This window comes from Bufo bufo, chromosome 8, assembly GCF_905171765.1.
Source record: "Bufo bufo chromosome 8, aBufBuf1.1, whole genome shotgun sequence".
Lineage (NCBI taxonomy): Eukaryota > Metazoa > Chordata > Amphibia > Anura > Bufonidae > Bufo > Bufo bufo.
Genome location: NC_053396.1, coordinates 24577130 through 24602197, shown reverse-complemented (window position 1 = coordinate 24602197; position 25068 = coordinate 24577130). Strand labels below are relative to the sequence as shown.

The window sequence follows — 25068 nt, the reverse complement described above, 5'->3', positions numbered from 1 at the left end:
ATAGACAGGAGTCCAGCATGTGCACCACCACTCCATTCATTCTATGGGTATGCCGAGTATAGCCTTTGGCTATCTCCATCAGTCCTATAGACAGGAGTCCAGCATCTGCACCACCGCTCCATTCATTCTATGGGTATGCTAAGTACAGCCTTTGGCGATCTCCATCAGTCCTATAGACAGGAGTGCAGCATGTGCACCACCGCTCCATTCATTCTATGGGTATGCTAAGTACAGCCTTTGGCTATCTCCATCAGTCCTATAGACAGGAGTGCAGCATGTGCACCACCGCTCCATTCATTCTATGGGTATGCAGTGTATAGCCTTTGGCTACCTCCATCAGTCTTATAGACAGGAGTGCAGCATGTGCACCACCGCTCCATTCATTCTATGGGTATGCAGTGTATAGCCTTTGGCTACCTCCATCAGTCTTATAGACAGGAGTGCAGCATGTGCACCACCGCTCCATTCATTCTATGGGTATGCAGCGTATAGCCTTTGGCTATCTCCATCAGTCCTATAGACAGGAGTCCAGCATGTGCACCACCGCTCCATTCATTCTATGGGTATGCTAAGTACAGCCTTTGGCTATCTCCATCAGTCCTATAGACAGGAGTGCAGCATGTGCACCACCGCTCCATTCATTCTATGGGTATGCTAAGTACAGCCTTTGGCTATCTCCATCAGTCCTATAGACAGGAGTGCAGCATGTGCACCACCGCTCCATTCATTCTATGGGTATGCTAAGTACAGCCTTTGGCTATCTCCATCAGTCCTATAGACAGGAGTGCAGCATGTGCACCACCGCTCCATTCATTCTATGGGTATGCAGTGTATAGCCTTTGGCTACCTCCATCAGTCTTATAGACAGGAGTGCAGCATGTGCACCACCGCTCCATTCATTCTATGGGTATGCAGTGTATAGCCTTTGGCTATCTCCATCAGTCCTATAGACAGGAGTGCAGCATCTGCACCACCGCTCCATTCATTCTATGGGTATGCAGCGTATAGCCTTTAGCTATCTCCATCAGTCCTATAGACAGGAGTCCAGCATGTGCACCACCGCTCCATTCATTCTATGGGTATGCAGCGTATAGCCTTTAGCTATCTCCATCAGTCCTATAGACAGTCCAGCATGTGCACCACCCTTTCATTCACACAGGGTACTTTGGGACCCCCGTTCTTTTGATCAGTGGTGTTCATACATTTATACATAGCTGATAAATGAAACTTGTCAGGGAAAGAAGGGTCAGGCATGTTGGATTTCAACATGCCCAGTCCTTTCCTTTTCAAACGAGACATGCATGGGTCATGGGTGTCTTGCAGCATCTTATTCCCCTACATGCATGCTTGACCGAGCCAATAGTAGTAGCTGTAGGCCACCTCAAGCGTCATTGATACGGACCAACTATAGAGAAGGTTTTCAAGAATGAAGGTCCTACATTCTAGCCAAGAAAAACCTAAACAACCCCTTTAAGGACGAGCTAACATAGTGAAATGTGTTATCACATGTCCTCTACGTACAACTAGATTGCAAATTAGAACATTTCTGGTCCACAAATCATTTGTTGCAGTCGTTTTATGGAAGCGGCCAGGAAAACATTGCAAAGCTTTGCAGCAAAGGCAGAGAATGATTTTTCTTAGAAGCAATTATACTAAATAAGGGAAACTGCCAGCGGCTCCGACTCCATCAGAATAAGAACAATTTATTTTTAGTTTACTCCTCAACCACGTCGTTTCTGGTGACAGTAGGATGACAACATCCAAGCCTGCAGAGAAATACTGCGCGATCTACTCTACTACTATAACTTCACTCATGGAGAAGGAACTGAGGAATAATGAAGAGGAGCGGGGAGCCCCCTTTGGTTCACCCAGTACACCCTTCCGTCTCTGTCTGGTTTGCAGGTAGAAGAGTGGGGTTAATTGGATTCCACTTCCAGAGGGGACCTCATGGTGGACGCATCACTTTTTCCTAAAATAAGACTTGTACAGGGCGTTCCCTGTTGGAGTTTTCAGATCGATTACATGCTTGGCTGATACGTGAATGCAAGTTGACGGGATGATGGTGGGAAGAGATTTTTTTTTTGGCCAAATGATCATTTCGTCAACAGCTACTTCATTCGTATGGTATTAAAAAATGTACAGTGGTCCCTCAAGTTACAATATTAATTGGTTCCAGGATGACCATTGTATGTTGAAACCACTAAGTAATCGGTTCCAAAGCCCTAAAATGTCATCCAAGATAAGAGAGAAAATGAAGATTTATGAAAAATAAGCAGATAACTAAGGCTACTTTCAGCCTGGAGACGTGACCCCCATCCCCCTAGGTGGAACATTCAACAGGTACGTAAGTGGATCTAACCTCACTGAACAGCCCAGAACATCCCGTACTACAGAAGCCACCAAACCCCAAAAGGGCACCACTAGGGGACACATCCAGAATATATGATAGATTGACGCACCGCCAGCAAACATTGGGGATATTCCCATTTAACCACTTCCCGCAACTGTAACGCCGAAAGGCGTCATTGCGGCGGCTCCCCCAGGCTACGCTAACGCCAATAGGCGTCATCTCGCGTGAGCCGAGATTTCCTGTGAACGCGCGCACACAGGCGCGCGCGCTCACAGGAACGGAAGGTAAGAGAGTTGATCTCCAGCCTGCCAGCGGCGATCGTTCGCTGGCAGGCTGGAGATGTGTTTTTTTTAACCCCTAACAGGTATATTAGACGCTGTTTTGATAACAGCGTCTAATATACCTGCTACCTGCTCCTCTGGTGGTCCCCTTTGTTTGGATCGACCACCAGAGGACACAGGTAGCTCAGTAAAGTAGCACCAAGCACCACTACACTACACTACATCCCCCCCCCGTCACTTATTAACCCCTTATTAGCCCCTGATCACCCCATATAGACTCCATGATCACCCCCCTGTCATTGATCACCCCCCTGTCATTGATCACCCCCCTGTAAAGCTCCATTCAGACGTCCGCATGATTTTTACGGATCCACTGATAGATGGATCGGATCCGCAAAACGCATCCGGACGTCTGAATGAAGCCTTACAGGGGCATGATCAATGACTGTGGTGATCACCCCATATAGACTCCCTGATCACCCCCCTGTCATTGATTACACCCCTGTCATTGATCACCCCCCTGTAAAGCTCCATTCAGATGTCCGCATGATTTTTACGGATGCACTGATAGATGGATCGGATCCGCAAAACGCATCCGGACGTCTGAATGAAGCCTTACAGGGGCGTGATCAATGACTGTGGTTATCACCCCATATAGACTCCCTGATCACCCCCCTGTCATTGATTACACCCCTGTCATTGATTACCCCCCTGTAAAGCTCCATTCAGACGTCCGCATGATTTTTACGGATCCACTGATAGATGGATCGGATCCGCAAAACGCATCCGGACGTCTGAATGAAGCCTTACAGGGGCATGATCAATGACTGTGGTGATCACCCCATATAGACTCCCTGATCACCCCCCTGTCATTGATTACCCCAATGTAAAGCTCCATTCAGATGTCCGCATGATTTTTACGGATGCACTGATAGATGGATCGGATCCGCAAAACGCATACGGACGTCTGAATGAAGCCTTACACGGGCGTGATCAATGACTGTGGTTATCACCCCATATAGACTCCCTGATCACCCCCCTGTCATTGATCACCCCCCCCTGTCATTGATCACCCCTCTGTAAGGCTCCAGACATTTTTTTGGCCCAAGTTAGCGGAATTATTATTATTTTTTTCTTACAAAGTCTCATATTCCACTAACTTGTGTCAAAAAATAAAATCTCACATGAACTCACCATACCCCTCACGGAAACCAAATGCGTAAAATTTTTTAGACATTTATATTCCAGACTTCTTCTCACGCTTTAGGGCCCCTAGAATGCCAGGGCAGTATAAATACCCCACATGTGACCCCATTTCGGAAAGAAGACACCCCAAGGTATTCCGTGAGGGGCATATTGAGTCCATGAAAGATTGAAATTTTTGTCCCAAGTTAGCGGAACGGGAGACTTTGTGAGAAAAAAAAATTAAAAATATCAATTTCCGCTAACTTGTGCCAAAAAAAAAAAATTTCTATGAACTCGCCATGCCCCTCATTGAATACCTTGGGGTGTCTTCTTTCCAAAATGGGGTCACATGTGGGGTATTTATACTGCCCTGGCATTCTAGGGGCCCCAAAGCGTGAGAAGAAGTCTGGTATCCAAATGTCTAAAAATGCCCTCCTAAAAGGAATTTGGGCACCTTTGCGCATCTAGGCTGCAATAAAGTGTCACACATCTGGTATCGCCGTACTCAGGAGAAGTTGGGGAATGTGTTTTGGGGTGTCATTTTACATATACCCATGCTGGGTGAGAGAAATATCTTGGTCAAATGCCAACTTTGTATAAAAAAATGGTAAAAGTTGTCTTTTGCCAAGATATTTCTCTCACCCAGCAAGGGTATATGTAAAATGACACCCCAAAACACATTCCCCAACTTCTCCTGAATACGGCGATACCACATGTGTGACACTTTTTTGCAGCCTAGGTGGGCAAAGGGGCCCATATTCCAAAGAGCACCTTTAGGATTTCACAGGTCATTTACCTACTTACCACACATTAGGGCCCCTGGAAAATGCCAGGGCAGTATAACTACCCCACAAGTGACCCCATTTTGGAAAGAAGACACCCCAAGGTATTCCGTGAGGGGCATGGCAAGTTCCTAGAATTTTTTATTTTTTGTCACAAGTTAGTGGAAAATGCTGATTTTTTTTTTTTTTTTTTTTTTCATACAAAGTCTCATTTTCCACTAACTTGTGACAAAAAATAAAAAATTCTAGGAACTTGCCATGCCCCTCACGGAATACCTTGGGGTCTCTTCTTTCCAAAATGGGGTCACTTGTGGGGTAGTTATACTGCCCTGGCATTCTAGGGGCCCGAATGTGTGGTAAGGAGTTTGAAATCAAATTCTGTAAAAAATGACCTGTGAAATCCGAAAGGTGCTCTTTGGAATATGGGCCCCTTTGCCCACCTAGGCTGCAAAAAAGTGTCACACATCTGGTATTGCCGTACTCAGGAGAAGGTGGGGAATGTGTTTTGGGGTGTCATTTTACATATACCCATGCTGGGTGAGAGAAATATCTTGGCAAAAGACAACTTTTCCCATTTTTTTATACAAAGTTGGCATTTGACCAAGATATTTATCTCACCCAGCATGGGTATATGTAAAATGACACCCCAAAACACATTCCTCAACTTCTCCTGAGTACGTAGATACCAGATGTGTGACACTTTTTTGCAGCCTAGGTGGGCAAAGGGGCCCACATTCCAAAAGCACCTTTCGGATTTCACTGGTCATTTTTTACAGAATTTGATTTCAAACTCCTTACCACACATTTGGGCCCCTAGAATGCCAGGGCAGTATAACTACCCCACAAGTGACCCCATTTTGGAAAGAAGAGACCCCAAGGTATTTCGTGATGGGCATAGTGAGTTCATAGAAGTTTTTATTTTTTGTCACAAGTTAGTGGAATATGAGACTTTGTAGGAAAAAAAATAAAATAAAAAAAAATCATCATTTTCCGCTAACTTGTGACAAAAAATAAAAAGTTCTATGAACTCACTATGCCCATCAGCGAATACCTTAGGGTGTGTACTTTCCGAAATGGGGTCATTTGTGGGGTGTTTGTACTGTCTGGGCATTGTAGAACCTCAGGAAACATGACAGGTGCTCAGAAAGTCAGAGCTGCTTCAAAAAGCGGAAATTCACATTTTTGTACCATAGTTTGTAAACGCTATAACTTTTACCCAAACCATTTTTTTTTTACCCAAACATTTTTTTTTTATCAAAGACATGTAGAACTATAAATTTAGAGCAAAATTTCTATATGGATCTCGTTTTTTTTGCAAAATTTTACAACTGAAAGTGAAAAATGTCATTTTTTTGCAAAAAAATCGTTAAATTTCGATTAATAACAAAAAAAGTAAAAATGTCAGCAGCAATGAAATACCACCAAATGAAAGCTCTATTAGTGAGAAGAAAAGGAGGTAAAATTCATTTGGGTGGTAAGTTGCATGACCGAGCAATAAACGGTGAAAGTAGTGTAGTGCCGATTTGTAAAAAAGGGCCTGGTCTTTAGGGGGGTATAAACCTGTGGTCCTTAAGTGGTTAAAGCATGTAGTACTTCTGGGGTATGGTACCAGTTCATCAACAATTTTAGTTGAGTTTCTTTATAACTTATGCAGGATGAACTAGTGAAAGACCTTGACCATACTACATTCCAAAGATCTAGCGGGATTTCTCTACCTAACCACTTCTCCCATTTCGTCATGTATAGATGCTCTCCTCTTATTAGATAAGTCTGAGAGGTAAGCAAGTCGTATATATCGGAAATGAGACCTCTAAAACGACGGACCCCGGATACAAATTCTCTCAAATGGGGTGAGGGTGGGGTATTGATCCAGAGATGGTGGACGAGCAGCAATATTGGGCTATTTGTTGGTAGTGATATGTAGAGGAAGAGGGTAAATCATATTTACTTTGCAATCCTGTAAAGGACAAGAGACGGACTGTTAGAGGGTTGCGTAGGTCATGGACCCGAAAAAGTCCTCTCTTAATCCAGGGGCCAGCCATGTTTGATTCACTACTATTTCCTAAATGTGGAGTAAATAAAAACGGTGTAAGAGAGGAATGCAAGGTGGAGAGGCCAAATTTCATCTTGCAAGTTAGCCATAGGCTTCTAGTGAATGTCATAGGGCCTAGTAGGTTTTGAGGTGCGATGTCGGCTGGGCGACCCCAAATCATAGCACCCATATGAAATGAGGCTAACCAGAGCCTCTCTATCTCTGTCCATTTATTAGAGGAGTGTAATGTGGTCCAAGAAGCTAAGTGTCTAAGATGCGTGGCATAATAATAAAGGGCTATGTCCGGCAGCGAAAGGCCTCCTTGAGTTTTCTTAGAGGTCAGAACCGACTTAGCGATACAGTGTCGTTTATTGTTCCATACAAACGTAAGAAAGGCAGATTGAATTTGGCGCAAAGTCCCCGCCGGCACTCTGACTGGGAGCGTCTCAAATAAGTATAGCAGTTTAGGCAAGACCGACATCTTGACCGCTGCTATACGACCCAGTAAGGATATACGTAGGGGGTCTCCACTAATTGATAAGTGTAATATTAGCTAAGGCTACTTTCACACTAGCGTTCGGAGCGGATCCGTCTGATGTTTCATCAGATGGATCCGCTCCGATAATGCAGACGTTTGCATCCGTTCAGAACGGATCCGTCTGCATTATAACTTAGAAAATTTTCTAAGTCAGAAAGTAGCCTGAGCGGATCCGTTCAGACTTTACATTGAAAGTCAATGGGGAACGGATCCGCTTGAAGATTGAGCCATATAGTGTCATCTTCAAGCGGATCCGTCCCCATTGACTTCCATTATAAGTCTGGACGGATCCGCACGGCCAGGCGGACACCCGAACGCTGCAAGCAGCGTTCAGGTGTCCGCTCACTGAGCGGAGCGGAGGCTGAGCGCTGGCAGGCGGATGCATTCTCAATGGATCCGCCTCCACTGAGAATGCATTAGGGCCGGACGGCTGCGTTCGGGGCCGCTCGTGAGCCCCTTCAAACGGAGCTCACGAGCGGACACCCGAACGCTCGTGTGAAAGTAGCCTAATACCGTGAGGAAATTTGCATCCGTATAAAGCAGGATAGGTAGGGGTGATATGAACCCCTAAGTATTTTATAGAGCGGTTCTGCCAGGAGTAGTTAAAATAGTGTTGTAGGGCCTTAAGTGTTTGCGGGGGAATATTTAAAGGTAATGCTTCAGTTTTTGTGTTGTTTATTTAATAACCCGAAAGCCTACTGTAGTCAGACTCAGCAATAGTGGCGTGTACATTAGGGAGCGAGACGATTGGATTCATTTACGCAAATAGAGATATGGTAAAGGATCAGTCCTTTATTTGAATGCTTTTGATGTCTGGGCTTGTCCGGATCTGAGAGGCCGAGGGTTTAATACTCAGTACATATAGAAGAGGGGATAGGGGACAGCCCTGTCGGGTGCCATTTTTAATAGGGAATACAGAGGAGCATGCTTGGGGGAAATTTATACGTGCTGTAGGAGTCGAATAAAGACCTCTAAGTGCCTGTAGGAATGGGCCCGCAAACCCAAATCTATGCAGAGCATGAAACATAAAAGGCCAGCTAAGACGGTCGAAGGCTTTTTCTGCGTCTAGGCCGAGAAGTAAAGCTTCAGTCGACTCCTTATTGACTGCATCAACCAGGTCCACCACTCTTCTTGTGTTATCCCCCGCCTGACGGAACCGGACAAACCCCACCTGGTCCTTATGGATCAACTGGGAAAGCAAGCAGCTAAATCAATTCGCCAGCAGTTTAGTAAAGATCTTAACTAATCGGACGATAACTAGCACATTCTGAAGGATCCTTTCCTGGTTTAGGTATAACTGTTATAGAAGATTGAAGCATGGGCTGCGGTATTGGTTCTCCTGCCAGGAAGGAGTTAAATAGAAGGGCCATATGCGGAAGCAATATCTCGGCATATGTTTTATAGTAGTGATATGTGAGACCATCAGGTCCCGGCGTTTTATTTCCTGGCAAATCTTGCACTACCTCCCCTAGTTCCTCCAGTGTAATCTGCTGATTTAGGTGTGTTAAAGCCTCTTGAGAAAGAGTGGGCAGGATACAATCAGACAAGTATTTGTCTAATACCTGGGATCTGGTCTAAGGATTTGTAGGAAGCCCTGAAGCGAGGGAGTACAGGGAAGTATAATATGATTGGAAAATGTCAGCAATCTTCTCTGGGTCAAAATATTGAGTGCCCGACGAATCTTTTATAACCTGGGGAGTTGTTGTAGCTTTGCGGTCCCGCAACTGTTTTGCCAATAGTGTATGGGGTTTATTACCAAATTCGCAAAAACGCTGCCTAGAGTATCTCAGGAGCTTCTTTGTTTTGAGTGTGATGTTTGTTAGATGGTTTCTAAGGTCTAGTATCCTCCTTAGTAGGTGCTTTGATGGTCTGGTGGCCAGGTCTTGTTCTGCCTGGTGTAACTCTGCCAGGCATTTTCTGTAGTGGCTATCCCTGTCTTTTTAAAGGGAACCTGTCACCGGGATTTTGTGTATAGTGCTGAGGACATGGGTTGCTAGATGGCCGCTAGCACATCTGCAATACCCAGTCCCCATAGCTCTGTGTGCTTTTATTGTGTAAAAAAAAACTATTTGATACATATGCAAATTAACCTGAGATGAGTCCTGTCCCTGACTCATCTCACATACAGGACTCATCTCACGTACAGGACACATCTCAGGTTAATTTGCATATGTATCAAATTGGGGTTTTTACACAATAAAAGAACACAGAGCTATGGGGACTGGATATTGCGGATGTGCTAGCGGCCATCTAACAACCCATGCCCTCAGCTCTATACCCAAAATCCCGGTGACAGGTTCCCTTTAAATCTTAGAAGCTGTTGAGATGCAACATCCCCGAAAGACTGCCTTATGGGCCTCCCATAATGTCCCAAGTGAGGATACCGATGATTCATTAGTCTGGAAGTAATTGATTAAGTGAGTTCTCAGTTCCTCCCTTGAAGCTACATTGGACAAAAGGGTTTCATTTAAACACCAGTGGGTGCATTTCGGGGGTGAAGCCTCACAATTCAGATCTACAGTTAGAGGGACGTGATCTGACCAAGTGATAGGGCCTAGTGTCGCTGAAGATAGCGCTCGAAGAACAGTATATTGGGCGATCAAGAGTAGTGTTAAAAGGTTGGTGTAGTATTGCATCAACATCTTCACTTTCTTGGGATTCAGGGACCCCTCTCACTCTTATATTATGGCGTCTGCCTCTGTTGTTCAAGTCCTCGACATGTCTTTGTAGATCACGTAAAAGAAGGGACTGCGTGGTAGTGCGTTCTTGGATATAGCGCACCACTGATCTAGCTGCATTGTGGTCTTCTTCCAGCTGGTTGAGGTGAGAGCCTATATTCTGGACGTCTTTTCGGATAATCGCTACCTCGGCTTTAAGTGTTTCTTTAACTTCTGATAGTAGGGCTTAAAGTCCTGTTTCATTGGAAGCTGTTGTATGTGGGACCACCAATTAGGTGGGGGCGACCCAGGGGGGGTCTGGGACTGCAGAACTTGAGGATGAGGACGACCGGTGTCTTGAAGGAGACTGAGACCGCAGGATCAGCGCAACATCTGGACAATCTGCTGGTTGGAGCATGGACATCTCCTCAGGTGCATGTTCTGTGGTTCTCTTAGGCTTGAAGGCTCTCTGTGGTAGTGGAGCCGGGGCCTGTCGGGATATCTCGGAGTCATAAATGATATGGGGGGAGGGGGGGGCTGACACAGGTGACACCGTCTGAAAGGGCATGGGAACATGTTCATTATTAGTGCTTTGTGGTGTGTCTGGCGCAGGAGGTGTTAATGAAACCACCAGTGGCAGTGGTTATGCAGCTTCTGGCTGGGTGAGCACATGGGGGTTTAGGAGCTGGCTTTGGAGAGTTCTCCCAGCGGGGGGTGAAGGAGACTAAGACGCTGCTTTGCGGGGCCTATGCTCATCTCCTACCATCTTGTTGCCTCACCTCCATGCTTGGTAAGATGACTTCCTCCATAGAAGGGGACCCAAGCTGGCGTAGAATGCACGCTCCGCTAAGTGCGGGGAGCGACATGGGTAAAGGGAGGGACATCGGCTGGGAGGCGAATGTTGTCCCGCTCCTGAGCTGTGTGGTGTGGTAGGAGGGCGCCATCTTGGGATCCAGTTCGTCCCTTTCCCTGCGCAAGAACGCATCCATACTAAGAGACACTGGGGATTCCAGGGGGTCCATGCTGTTCTTGGACGGCTTCCCTATCTTCTTCTTCCCCATGCTTGTGAGGGGGATGCTGATTTGGAGCTTGTCGGCCACGGAGCTCAGTATTCAGGCGTCCTTTCCCATTGGCTTCCGGCCACGCCCTCCCTTAACATATCTTTAACATTGCCAAGACGGATCAGTCATTAACTCCATTGAAAGCCAATGGGGGATGGATCCGTTTTCTATTGTGGCAGAGAAAACTGATCCGTCCCCAGTGACTTGCATTGAGGGTCATGCCGGATCCGTCTTCCTCCGCATCCCATGACGGAAATCACGACCACCACTGATGGATTGCAGGGTGGTAATAACCATGGAAACGAACAGTGTATAATGTAATGGAAAAATGAATCCAACCAGCAAAGGAAGCAATATGGATAATAACAATACATTAGTAAGTGCCTTGTATTAACTTCTTCTACATAATAAACACCACTTGCTGAAGTGAGACGACCCCTGTACGCATCAACTGCCCCCTTAGTCAGCCACCAGCTGAAGATGGAAAAGATCACCAGAAGATTAAAAGGGTAGGCAGGCGCGATGCAGTGATTATGTCTGCTGCGCTTAGGCTACTTTCACACTTGCGTTTTTGCTGGATCCGGCAGGGTTCATCAAAAACGCTTCCATTACTGATAATACAACCATCTGCATCCGTGCATCTGGATCTGAACCGATCCAGTTGTATTATCTTTAACATGGCCAAGACGGATCCGTCATGAACTACATTGAAAGTCAATGGGGGACGGATCCGTTTTCTATTGTGTCAGACAGTGTCTAAGTTAAACAGATCTCTCCCTGTTGACTTGCATTGTGGGTCATGACTGATCCGTCTTGCTCCGCATCCCATGACAGAAAGAAAAACACAGCATGCTGCGGTTTGCTCTCCGGTATGGGAACGCAACCAAACGGAATGCATTTTGGAGCGTTCTGTTCAGTTACGTTTTGTCCCCATTGACAATGAAAGGGGGCAAAACTGAAGCGTTTTTTTTTACGGTATTGAGACCCTATGACCGATCTCAATACCGGAAAATAGAAACTCTAACGTGTGAAAGTAGCCTTAGCCACAGACGACCCATTCATCATGGAAAAATGGGGTAGGTGAGTATTCAATTTGGAGGCATCACTCTGTGAGGCATCACTATGTGTGTGTGGGGTGACATCATTCTGTGAGGGTGGGCACTTACAGGGGCGTCACACTGTGTGCAGGCCACTTGACGGGACATCACATCTTGGTAGGGGTACTAAAGGGGCATCATACTGTGTCAGGGGCACTAAAGGGGTATCATTAATCTGGCTGGTACACTGGTACCATTAGACTGTCTCAGACTGCGATACTGTATTGATGTCCTGGGTTTAGAAGATACGCCACCTCCTTTGTCCAGCTCCATCAGTCTAAACATGACCATGGCGTTTGCAGATTGAATACCGTCATGATGATATTTGACGATTAGATTTATTTGCAGTCAGTTCTTCAAGACTCCAGTCTCCATGTATAAAAATTTGATTTTGGAGTCATATTTTGTGTTAAAAAGGCTGTTTGCCAAGCTCCATGACTTGTTTCTTTTTTTTCTTGCCTTGATAATTCTTTCTTGTTGAGAGTTATTTTCAAAGATCATATTTTTCAGCTAAGATTTCTTAATGCTGCTATTATATTAGTCCTCATGACACAGTATGCAGCTGTTCTGCTGGTCTACAAGAAGTGTTCTGTGCCCATTGTACGCAAATTAGCTCCCTTTCCAAAAAAAGAAAAGAAAGCTGTGCCTCCGGTGCCACCAGTTGGAAGGCAGTTATCCTATAAATCAATGTTCAACCTTTTAAGAAGGCCTCGAGACATAACTTACTGATATTGCTTCTGCTTGTGGAGAGTACCTTGTAGGCATAAGGCGTCTTGTAGGCCATACAGTGCTTCTTTGGCAAACCACTCATACACATTAGAGTGTCAACCGAACCCGCCGCTCTCGGTGGGTTTGGCCAACAGAACAAATTTGTATGGGGACCTTTAGTTATGTCTCTAGGTCTGTTTCCAAGATCAAACTTTGATACCATAGCTCATTTCTAACTGATGGCCCTAAATGCAAAAGGTTTGTTTTCTTTTTTTGGAAAGTGAGCTAATTAGCATGCCTTTTTTCCCAGAGGATCATTCTATGGCTTATATGCAGAACCCCAGACCTGGGGGTATCTGCAATGATTTATATGTATTGTATTATGCATTGTTATGTTATGTATTTTATGTTTTAGCAGTAAGTAGCAGCCAGGAGAGGTATGGATGGCATTGGTTGGCGGGAACAGAGCTAACCACCCTGTTACTTGCCTCTTGGAAGGAGTGGGCTGGTCCTGCTTCCTGCCAAGAGGGGGAGTTGCTGTGTAGATACTGTCAGGAGAGGAAGCACACTCCAGAGCTCCTGCTCCTGGGAACAATATTTGATTCTCCAGAGAGACCAACACCTTTAGCTTTAAGAAAACACTTGAGAGACAAGACAGCAGAGTGATGAGCAAAACTTTATGTTACAGACACTACTGTAAGGTGAGGGACTACAGCTCAGACACCCATCTCCCAAACCACCACTAGGCCAGATAAAGTTCGAGCCTGAACCTTACAGTGGACATATATTCCCACAAGTTCCCATCTGCAGTCATCCAACCTTCCTCTATACCTTCTCAACTGCTCCCAGAAACGGCACTTTGACTTTTCTGCTACGGGATCTACCACCAGTTATTTTTTTGTATTAAGTAAAAAGAGACAGTTATACATTTACTCCGGGCCTCATTCTTCAAACTACATCTCCACTACACCGATCTCCAGGAAGCAACGGCCTTAGGAAGACACATCTCATCAGGGTCATGACCACTCCCATCATCTGCACCAGCTTCTCAGGGGTCCGCTGCAGCTACAGGGTCAGACTGGCCACCAAAATACCAGAGTAACCTCCGGCGGGCCCAGGCTCTGATACCATGAAGAGCCCTAAAAATCCAGCTACCTTTGGAGCCAATTATTTGCTACTAGGGTCTATTTCTTTAATTCAAAATCTATTAAACTTTATTAATGTTATAGGGGCTCAGACTTGAGAATAAATTCATCTGCTGGGCCCCAGGAACCCCAGTACAATACTGGGCCTATAACACTCATTATGCCTACTAGCATTCGCCACAAAGGCAAATAGTACTTCCAGATCCCCATTGTACTGTAGACTTATCTTATGTATAACCCTCAATAAGCACATTATATGTCTGCCCAATGCTACCGACCCCCCCATCCTCCATACACATGAATACTCCATTTGGACCTTCCATTTGAAGTCTTGGTAGATTTAATGGAAAGAAAAGTGCCCTATTCTTCCTGGCAGATTGACAACCACAATAAAATATCCATCGGCCACCAATGGTATCTGTCATAATACTGATAGGGAAGAGCGTTGTAGCTTCTTGCCATTGTGAACATAGCCTTAAAATGAGCAAAGACCAAGAAGGAGATGCCTATTTCCACCAAGGAACCCTGCAAGGAAGAATGGGCTTGGTTGCATCTTGTAGGCCACAGCTATTAAAACCATGGGGCAGAAGCTGGAACAGGGCTGAAAACATTAATATGGTTGTTATGGGTGGTAGTGGTAAGTAGTAACACCAAACCCTTAACCACAAGGAATGTCAGAAACAAGTCCAAGAGCATGGGAGGTCGACGAGGTGAAAAGAAGCCAAGTCAGAGAACATGATGACAACCCAACAAGACTTGTTCATGGTGAGTCCCTTGTGCCACCAGTGGATTGGTTCAGGCTAGACTATGATGTGAGGTCTAAGGAAGCTCTGAGTTTGACTCCTACTTCAGAAATGCCAGAGGACTAACTAGAGACGCAAGTCAATGGAGATAGCCATGACTGGAGCTAGAGGGCGAATGGATCAAAGCATCAAGGAAGAGGACGAGCTGAATGGAGATTAGGAATAGAAAGGAGCAGACAGGATACACCAGTAAGGCTAAACATGTGCTAAACATCCTGCTTTCAGGAAATCCTGAGGCAAGTGACACTGGCACCATGAAATGGCTAATGCTCACTGTAGGCAGAAGAGCTGACACTCTGATTTACACCCATTAACTGGAGCATGTGAACTGTGACAGATCTCCCCTCCTTTTGATACTGTAATCTAAATAAAATTGAGTATATTAAAATATATTGCTTTAGTTACCTCGTACTGATCCCAAATCACATCCTAACAGCTTACAAGTTAAAGGGGTTCTCCGAGCCGTCTTGAAAAGTTTTCTGGATGCTGACCTATTGAGAGAAGATAGTCTGCTCTGTACATACCCTATGTTGTGCTGTTGATGCCTCTGTCTCCGCTCAGATTGGCTGCGGGCTCTTCCACTCAGATCCCAACTGGATGTCTTTTCCGAGTCTTCCTGTTCTGCCGCCTATACTGTATATGTAGCTGAACAGAAAGACTTAGGATCACATCCGGACCTGAGTGGAAGAGCATGCAGCCAACAGTAGTGCAACAGAGAGGTAAGTACTGAGCAGAATATCTTCCCTCCACAGGTCAGCACCCAGCACGATTTTCAAAATAGCATGGAGAACCCCTTTAAATGGGTTGTTTACCATTGGGACCTTATTTGCAGACCCCGCAGCATGGCCGGACACGTGGTGGGAATCATATGTACCTGCGTCTCCCCACGTTAAAATCTGGATTGACGCACATGGCCGATGCAACGAACGACTGGTGCAGCGGTGACGTGTCACGTGACCCAGGGACCGTCACCTGACACATGCAGCCAGTGACCCACGTCAAACCGGATGTTGTTACAGGGAAACCCAGGAGCTGCAATGGATTCGGGGGAGTGAAGGAACCCACCATCAGGGATCAGCTGAGTATGATTCCTACCGTGAGTCCGGCCACGCTGGGAAAGCTACAGAAAAGGTCCCCGGGGGTGAACAACCCCTTTAAGGCCCTTTTACATGAGCTATAGATTAGGGCAATTATAGGTAAAGAGTGTTTGTAGGAATCACTGCGATCACAATAATTGCCTGGGGTAAAAGTGTCACTGATCATCTGACAAACAGGAAAACACTTTACATAAAATCATCATTTGTCGGCAGCAGATCGTGCTGTGTACACAGGGATGTGCTGCTGGCAAACTGTGAATCTGTATGGGGACAAACAATCGCAGTAGAGATCATTCATCCCCATACAGAGGGGATCATTGCTGCATGTAAATCATGCCATTAAAGGCCATTATCAGAAACATTCGGTTCACTCATGATAATTGTCCTTGCATCAGCCTGAGTCAAATGGCTTTTACCGTCAGATGACAGTCCCAAAATGCCAGTCACCGGAGATAAGAGATTTACAGGCATTGAGTCAGCAAGGAATGCCTGGAGATTTCAGCTCTGAAGCATTGTTGACATTGCTAGGAGCAGTGATGGCTAACCTCCGGCACGCCAGCTGTGGTGACACTACGACTCCCAGCATGCTCCATTCATTTCTATGGAGTTCTGAGAACAGCCAAGCAAGTGTACATCTTGCGAGTTGTAGTTTTGTCACAGCTGGAGTGCCGGAGGTTAGCCATCACAGGGCTAGAGTCATCAGATCAGTGTATAGCAAGTAAAGCAGGGGTTGCTGTTTGGGGAGTACCAGGGCCTGTTCCCTGGGTGCCAGGGCAGTAAACTGAACTTTTGCCCCAGGTGAAGGAAAAAGGGCTACAGTACTGGCTATGTATTTAGGTTAGGGCTCTTTCACACTTGCGTTCTTGTCTTCCGGCATAGAGTTCCGTCGTCGGGGCTCTATGCCGGAAGAATCCTGATCAGTTTTATCCTAATGCATTCTGAATGGAGAGAAATCCGTTCAGGATGCATCAGGATGTCTTTAGTTCCGGAACGGAACGTTTTTTGGCCGGAGAAAATACTGCAGCATGCTGCGCTTTTTGCTCCGGTCAAAAATCCTGAACACTTGCCGCAAGGCCGGATCCGGAATTAATGCCCATTGAAAGGCATTGATCCAGATCCGGCCTTAAGCTAAACGTCGTTTCGGCGCATTGCCGGATCCGACGTTTAGCTTTTTCAGAGTGGTTGCCATGGCTGCCGGGACGCTAAAGACCTGGGAGCCATGTTAAAGTGTAGTGGGGAGCAGTATACTTACCGTCCGTGCGGCTCCCCGGGCGCTCCAGAGTGACGTCAGGGCGCCCCACGCGCATGGATGACGTGTCGCATGGATCACGTCATCCATGCGCATGGGGCGCTCTGACGTCATTCTGGAGCGCCCCGGGAGCCGCACGGACTGTAAGTATACCGCTCCCCACTACTACTATGGCAGCCAGGACTTTAATAGCGTCCTGGCTGCCATAGTAACACTGAACGCATTTTGAAGACGGATCCGTCTTCAAATGCTTTCAGTTCACTTGCGTTTTTCCGGATCCGGCGTGTAATTCCGGCAAATGGAGTACACGCCGGATCCGGACAACGCAAGTGTGAAAGAGGCCTTAGTCACTGGTATATGGGGAGCTCCTGACTGTCCTCAACAGGTGATGTCATTGTCACGGACGTTCCCACCACAGGTGGCAGGAGATCTGTGAGACTGGCAACACGTGCTTTGATCTGACATCTTTTCCGTTTGGATCAAATGACGTCTGTGTTGTTTCTGGTGCTTGCCGCACCTTCTTTCCCCAGGTGTGGCTATTAGGGTCATTTAACCTTCTCTATTTATAGTTGCTTCTCCCACAATGCTGTGCGGTTTATAGCTTCTGTTTGGACCTTTGGATAGACTGTGGTTGGATTGCTCCTTTGAAGTTAAGTCTTTCCTTTCCTTTTTGTGTTTTGTTTGGGTTCTGTGTGTTGCATTTCCCTATTGTTTGTATTAGGCCTGAAGGAGACTCCTGTTCGTCCTTCCTTTTGGAGGAACGGGTAGTCTCGTCCCTGCCATTAGTACCAGGGTCCTATAGGGCTTGATAGGACTCTAGGTTTTCCTGCGTATGATCTCACCTACCTTTGGCGTTTGTTCATACTGGTAGTCAGTCAGGATCTTGGTTAGGGTTTTACTAGGAGGTGTCCGTTTTCCTTCCCTAGTTCCCAGGCCTGATTCCCTGTTTCCCCTTCCCTTCTATGCTCAGTGTGGTGTTTCCCTCCCACACCGAAGCGTGAAGGATCGGGCGCTTTAAATTCCAATGCTTGATCCTTTTGCTTTCCAGGTAGATAAGCGGCCGCCCAAAATAGCTGATTGGTGGGGGCACCAGGCGTCGCCTTCCCCCACCGATCTGATATTGATGACCTATTCTGAGGATAGGTCATCAATATCAAGAGACTGGAAAATCCCTTTAAGTCATCCATATACTGTATATGAGATAACCATTGGCCAAACACTCACTTGGTTGTCAGTTATCATTTCGATCCACCATATACATACGTGCTCGGCTTGGCGAGTTAGGAGTTGGAGAGGGGAGAAAGCTGCTGCCAGACACCTTTGGCAGGTAACTTATCTCCTGCAAACAAAAGGATCAGGCATGTTGAAATCCAGCGTTCCTTTCTCTCCTCCAATATATCTGCCCTTGGAGGAAACCCCTATACACATTAGATGGTCGTCTGATATATGTGCACTGTGGCCAGCTGACACTTGTCAAATGCCCTTATGGTGAAAGAAGTCTATGAAAACCAGCCACAGCACTGAAGGTGAGATCTTAAAGACCATGCAGGTGACCCCATAGACCAGGGATCGTCAATCTCCGCCACTCCAGTTGTTCTGAAATTACAACTCCCAGAATCCTCCTTTCACTTCTAGGGGAGTTACAAGACCATCCAAGTATGTGTCCATGCTGTGAGTTGTAGTTTCACAGCAGCTGGAGTGCCAAAGGTTGCTGATCTCTTCTATAGACTGCTGTGGGTCCATAAAACTCTTCTGCTCATGGAATCTTCTCATGCTTGCAGAGAAACGCGGGGCCTCATGAAAGCACCATATGGCGGCCCGTGCAGAGCCTATGGGTCCATATGCTGCTATGCAGGGTCTGTATAGCAGCATATACAGGCAGGGGTGCACCACCAATGAGATTGCCTCAGGCAGCACCAGGTAGGGGCAAGAGGGGGGCAGCGGAAGGGCCATGGGCAATGAGTGCTTTCATTGTGGCAAAGGGGTTAGGTTAGGAAATTGGCAATGGGGGGGGGGCTCCATTTCAGTTTTCACCTCAGGCAGCAGAAAGGCTAGGTGCACCCCTGTATACAGGGTCTGTGCACACAACTTTCCTGTGTGCACGAGGCCTTACAATGCAAGCAGCCCACATCAAGATCTCATTCCCACGCTGTGAAGGTCCCTAGTCCTCTCTCTGCCTGCACCCTGACATGATTTATGAAACTAAAGGCAAGTGGAGCGGTTCCAGCTATGTAAGACTGCGATCTTTATCAGCACCCTCCAATTTTCCTCCGTAGGGAGGGCAGCAGTCATGTCACTTCTGTTTCAACATGTTGGTTGGGCAGATTATACAAAACATGATCTCATGTAATAAAAAGTTATGACTTCTCACTTGCATGTGGACGGGGCTTGTTGCACTCTCAATGCTTTTCCCTTATAGACCTTGCACACACATCCACATGTTGATGAATTGTGACATTTTATCATTGCCTTAAAGGGGTCATACGAGTTTAACGTAAGACTGAGCTGTCCTACCAGATGTTTTAATATCCAGTTTTGGTTTTAAAGGGGTGGTTTGAGATTTTAATACTTAGAACCTATCCTCAAGACCGGTCATCAGTATCTGATCGGCGAGGGTCTGACTCCTTGCACCGGGAGCGGATTGGCCATAGACCCTACAGGGAAGTTTCTGGCTGGGCCGATGCCCAGGGGCCCGCTCCAGCCCTCTTGATGGACGCAGGCCATGTACATAATGATCTGATGCTCAACAGCCACAGGCACCCTCCTGAACTCAACTGTATTACCATCTTCATGACGGTGATACAGTTGAATAATGTGGTTGGGGCTATTCTATGCTGCACTACAGTATTGCAGGACCACCTACTTCTGTTGTCCCTGCCTACTTGTTTTGTCCCGTCTTTTGTCAATTTGGACCCACCTACAAAATGGGGCTACTTTTAGTTTTTTTTCCAGGGCCACTTTAAGTTCCCAATCTGCCCCTGCCTTGCACCCTTGCAAATCAGCAGTGACAGTGACGTCACATACAGGGACGCATCTCTAATTAGGCAAAGTGAGGCGGTGGCCTCAGACAGTGCTTTGCTAGGACAGCATGGGGGCGGCAATTTAGCCTCCAGCCCTGCAGACATCTGTGTCTTTGGGGATTATTGTACATCTCGGTTTTACTGCAGTATTTGCTGCAATTTGCACCAAAACCTGCAATGTACAATGACCCCTAGGCATGGGTGTACATACCAGAGTATGAAGGACCTTTGAAATATAGTAATGGTAGGCTGAAGGACCTTTGATGATGCCATATGATCGCAAGTCCTTTAGCATCCTTTTCTGCTCTGTTTACCTGCTTGCCGCAAGAACTGCGGACCCCCAGCCGATCTGAGGATAGGTCATCAATAGTAATAAGCGGACAACCCCTTTAAAGGCATTGTGCAGACCATACATATGGATGAACTTTTCTCAGGATAGGTCATCAATATCTGTTTGGCTGTTTGATAAGGAGGCAGCGCTCCATCTTCACTACATCACCCATCGTCTATTTGCAGTGGCAGCACAGTGTGATTACAAGTACTTGCTGCATTCAAGTGACCAGCAGTATAATGAACAGGAAGCAGCACTCACATGGAGCGCCGCCTGCTCATCAAACAGCTGATTGGTGGGTTTTCTGGGTGCTGGGTGGGGTCCTGCCAGGGATGTACCTAGCCTTTCTGCTGCCTGAGGCGAAAACTGAAAAGGCGCCCTCCCCCCAATGCCAATTTCTTAACCTAACCCTTTTGCCACAATAAAAGCGCTCATTGCCCATGGCCCTTCCGCTGCCCTCCTCTTGCCCCTACCTGGTGCTGCCTCACCTGGCCTGATTGGTGGTGCACCCCAGGGTCCTTCACACATTTTCAATATTGTAACGGCAGAGATTAAAAAAAGGCGATAGATTAAAACACAAATTATATCAGAAAGCTGGCAGAGTTTCCATTATGCAATGATACGGTAAGCGGGTAATAAGGTTTCAGGTATGTGCTGCTCCTGCAGAGGATTACAGGAATACCTGGCCGGCATGTCTGTCACCAGCGCGGCACTGATACCGGGAAGGGAGGAAGACCATTCTGTATTACAAACAGTATGAATCAGCCTTCCACCACAGTCCTCCCATGTAGATGAACCAGCCACATGGATATTAGCGGGACTGACTACATAACATGTAATATATGTGTATATATAGAGAGGTTCCTGTTATGTAGGGTGCAAAATAAAGGGCCTGTAATGTAATGAGTCATGCTGGATGAATGCAGGGTATTTCCATCTGTCATAAGGTAATTGACTTGTCAGGTGAAAAAGTAGATAGATAGATAGATAGATAGATAGGTGATCGATATGAGATAGGAGATAGATAGATAGATAGATATGAGATAGATAGATAGATAGATAGATAGATAGATAGATAGATAGATAGATAGGAGATAGATAGATAGATAGTAGGTAGATAGATAGATAAATAGATAGATAGATAATAGATAGATAGATAGATAGATAGTAGGTAGATGGATAGATATGAGATGATAGATAGATAGATAGATATGAGATGATAGATAGATAGGTGATCGATATGAGATAGGTGATTGATTGATTGATAGATATGAGATAGATAATGAGATAGATAGATAGATGGATGGATAGATAATAGATAGATATGAGATAGGTGATTGATTGATTGATTGATAGATATGAGATAGATAGATAGATAGATAGATAGATAATAGATAGATAATGAGATAGATAGATAGATGGATAGATAATAGATAGATAGATAGATAGATATGAGATAGATAGATAGATAATAGATAGATAATGAGATAGATAGATAGATAGATGGATAGATAATAGATAGATCGATATGAGATAGGTGATACATAGATAGATACGGAGTACTGCACTCCGCTATCAGTTTCAGTTTGTAAACATCACAATAAATTTGAAGCAACTGGAACATTGGGGTCATTTATCAAACTGGTGTAAAGTAGAACTGGCTTAGTTCCCCATAGCAACCAATCACATTCTACCTTTAATTTTCCAAAGGAGCACTGAAAAATGAAAGGTGGAATCTGATTGGTTGCTATGGGCAACTAAGCCAGTTCTACTTTACACCAGTTTGATAAATCTCCCCCAATGTTCCCTGCAGGACATTGCAGACATATTTTATGGGTTGCTGTGTTTTCTCCTTTAATAGCACAGGCAGGACACATTTCTATGAGTTGGAATTGATTGCATACATGTAATGGTAACCCATCATCCTCCATATCATTAACAGTTATGTTGTGTGTTTTATGTAGGCACAGCGGCCTCCTTTGAGTCCTATGTTTTGTAAACCTGTAGTCTCAGACCCCCCACCCCCGAGTATGAGTCCCAAGTGCCATATTTGCATGCTATCTAAGAGGCTGCCTAGGAAATACTCAGAGGGAGTATTAATGCAGATTCCTCAGAGACTCATGACAAACAGAAATTCTGCTTAACTCTTCAGCGAATGCGGCTATCCTGCTTGGTTTGCTGAGAAAAATCTTCCAGTAAAACACAAAGTATTTACATGGATTTTGGTGCTTTTGTCACATTGGTTCATCTAGAGCAGGCATCCTCAACCTGCGGCCCTCCAGCTGTTGTAAAACTACAACTCCCACAATGCCCTGCTGTAGGCTGATAGCTGTAGGCTGTTCGGGTATGCTGGGAGTTGTAGTTTTGCAACAGCTGGAGGGCCGCAGTTTGAGGATGCCTGATCTAGAGCCTTAAAGGGGGTTTGCCAGTTTGCATCAACATCCTTTAAAGTAATCATATACGAAGGTCGCTGTAATTTTTTCATGTATTTTTTTTCCCTTTATTGCTCCTGTCTTCTGTTCTGGCCCGTGGTCACATGACCATGTCCATGCAGCTCTATCTTATTTCCTGTGATGTCATATCCATGGGCAGGGGGAGTGTCTATGTAACTGGGTGGGAGGAGCTATAAACTAGCTGTACGTTTGTTAGGGATAGCGCTGAAGCTGTGGTAGAGGAAGAAGTGCATTATGTGTTTGGTTGGATAATTTATAATAGGGGTGTTTTGGGCGGCTGCCCGGAGCTGCTTCACTATCCATGGGCAAATATCTGGGAAGGTAGGGTATGAGAGCCCATGGCTTCCATCCCCATCGTTCAATCTCATAGGCCACAGACCCCTAGGCCTGTAGAGCAGCGCAGACCGTCACGATGTGATGTCATCTCACCCTCCTGCGCCGGGTCTTGGGCAACGTGATGATGTGATCACGACCACTCGCGCCGGGATCAGGCCAAAAAAGGCTTGTTGGCTGCATCACAGACACCGAAAGAGAGGTATTTTTATTTTTTTTAAATGTTGTCACTAGTACTGCGGGAACAAGAATGTGCATACTGGGGCAATAAGACTTATTAGGGGCCCCACCAGGGCAATAAGAATTTTTAGGGGCACTACTGGGACAATAAGAGTTACTACTAGGGGCACTACCGGGGCAATAAGAATTACTAGGGGCACTTCCGGGGCAATAAGAATTACTAGGGGCATTACAGGGGGAATAAGAATTACTGAGGGCACTACTTGGGCAATAAAACACTAGGTGCATACTGGGGCAATAAGGATTACTGGGTGCACTATGCAGACATTAATACTACTGGGTGTACTCTGGGAGAGAATTATTACTATTGGGGGTACTCACCATTACTATGGGGGGGGACTATCTTTACGGCAGTATAATTTCTGTAGTATAGTATTTAAAGAGGACCTTTCACTTGTAAAAACAATGTGAACTAAGTATACAGACATGTAGAGCGGCGCCCGGGGATCTCACTGCACTTACTATTACCCCTGGGCGCCGCTCCGTTCTCCCGTTATGCCCTCCGGTACCTTTGCTCTGTAAGTTATAGTAGGCGGTGTCTGCCCTTGTCCTGTGGGCGTCTCCTACTCCTAGGCTGTAGCGCTGGCCAATCGCAGTGCAGAGCTCACAGCCTGGGAGAAAAAAACCTCCCAGGCTGTGAGCTGTGCGCTGCGATTGGCCAGCGCTGCAGCCTAGGAGAAGGAGACGCCCACAGGACAAGGGCAGACACCGCCTACTATAACTTATGGAGCAAAGGTACCGGAGCCTATAACGGGAGAACGGAGCGGCGCCCGGGGATAATAGTAAGTGCAGTGAGATCCCCGGGCGCCGCTCTACATGGCAGCATACTTAGTTCACATAGTTTTTACAAGTGAAAGGTCCTCTTTAAGGGGATTGGGAAGTGCAGCAGGATAACAATTTTGGGGTACCAGAAGGGGAAGGATGATAGAAAAGTTAGGAACCAAAGATGTCTGTGTGTTAAACTCTGCAGAGAGGAGATAAGGCTGAAAGAAGTGATCATGGCGGTCTGGTCCGAATGAAAAACATGAGGAAAGTGAACATCTACATCAGAGGAGGCGTCACTGGATGTAAGAGGTATGTAGTGCTGTATTTTCCTGAATGTATGATAGCGCTGTATGTCATGTCCATGCAAATATGCCTTTAGCACTGGGGCTTAGGAGGAGGGGTATATTGTGCATTATACATTTTTTTTACTGGTGAGGCCCAAGCTTGAGAAACAGCCCAGGACCTTTGGGCCGCTTAATCCACCCCTGGATGCAGCAACAGGAAGTGCTACATAAAGGATGGAAACCACACTACATTAACATATATGTTAAAAACCATAGTAATCCCAAAACACCCCTTTAATGGGTCTTTTGCACTCGCAGCTTTTAGGTTATGTCAATCAGGTTGGGGTTTAAGAACATCTATATGAACTACTTGGATCATCCTCCAGATTCCTGCTTGTCCACTATGTTGCTTGCCACATATCAGTGAGGCGAAAGTGTACATGTGGATGGTACTTACCACACAGATAATTGTCGCATATTGCAGGGTTGGAATGTGTTCATTTGTTAGATCTGCCCTTAACGGAAACCTGTCAGAACATTTATGATGCCCTCTCCAAAAGGCAGCATGCACTAGTGCTCTTTGCAGTGGCCCCCCCCCCCCCTTCCCTGTCTAATCGCCACTAATTGACCGCTTTCTCCCTATGGAGAGTAATAGGG

At 46.0% G+C, this 25068-nt stretch overlaps 1 protein-coding gene across 1 annotated transcript in view; it reads left to right on the top strand.

Annotated features, from left to right (window-relative positions):
• Nucleotides 1–2309: 2309 nt before the first annotated feature.
• STXBP1 (syntaxin binding protein 1) overlaps nucleotides 2310–25068 on the top strand; it is a 119470-nt gene continuing 96711 nt past the window's right edge. The window contains exon 1 of the mRNA XM_040405157.1: nucleotides 2310–2340. The gene's annotated coding sequence lies outside the window, so the exon portion shown is untranslated. The remainder of the gene's footprint in view (nucleotides 2341–25068) is intronic.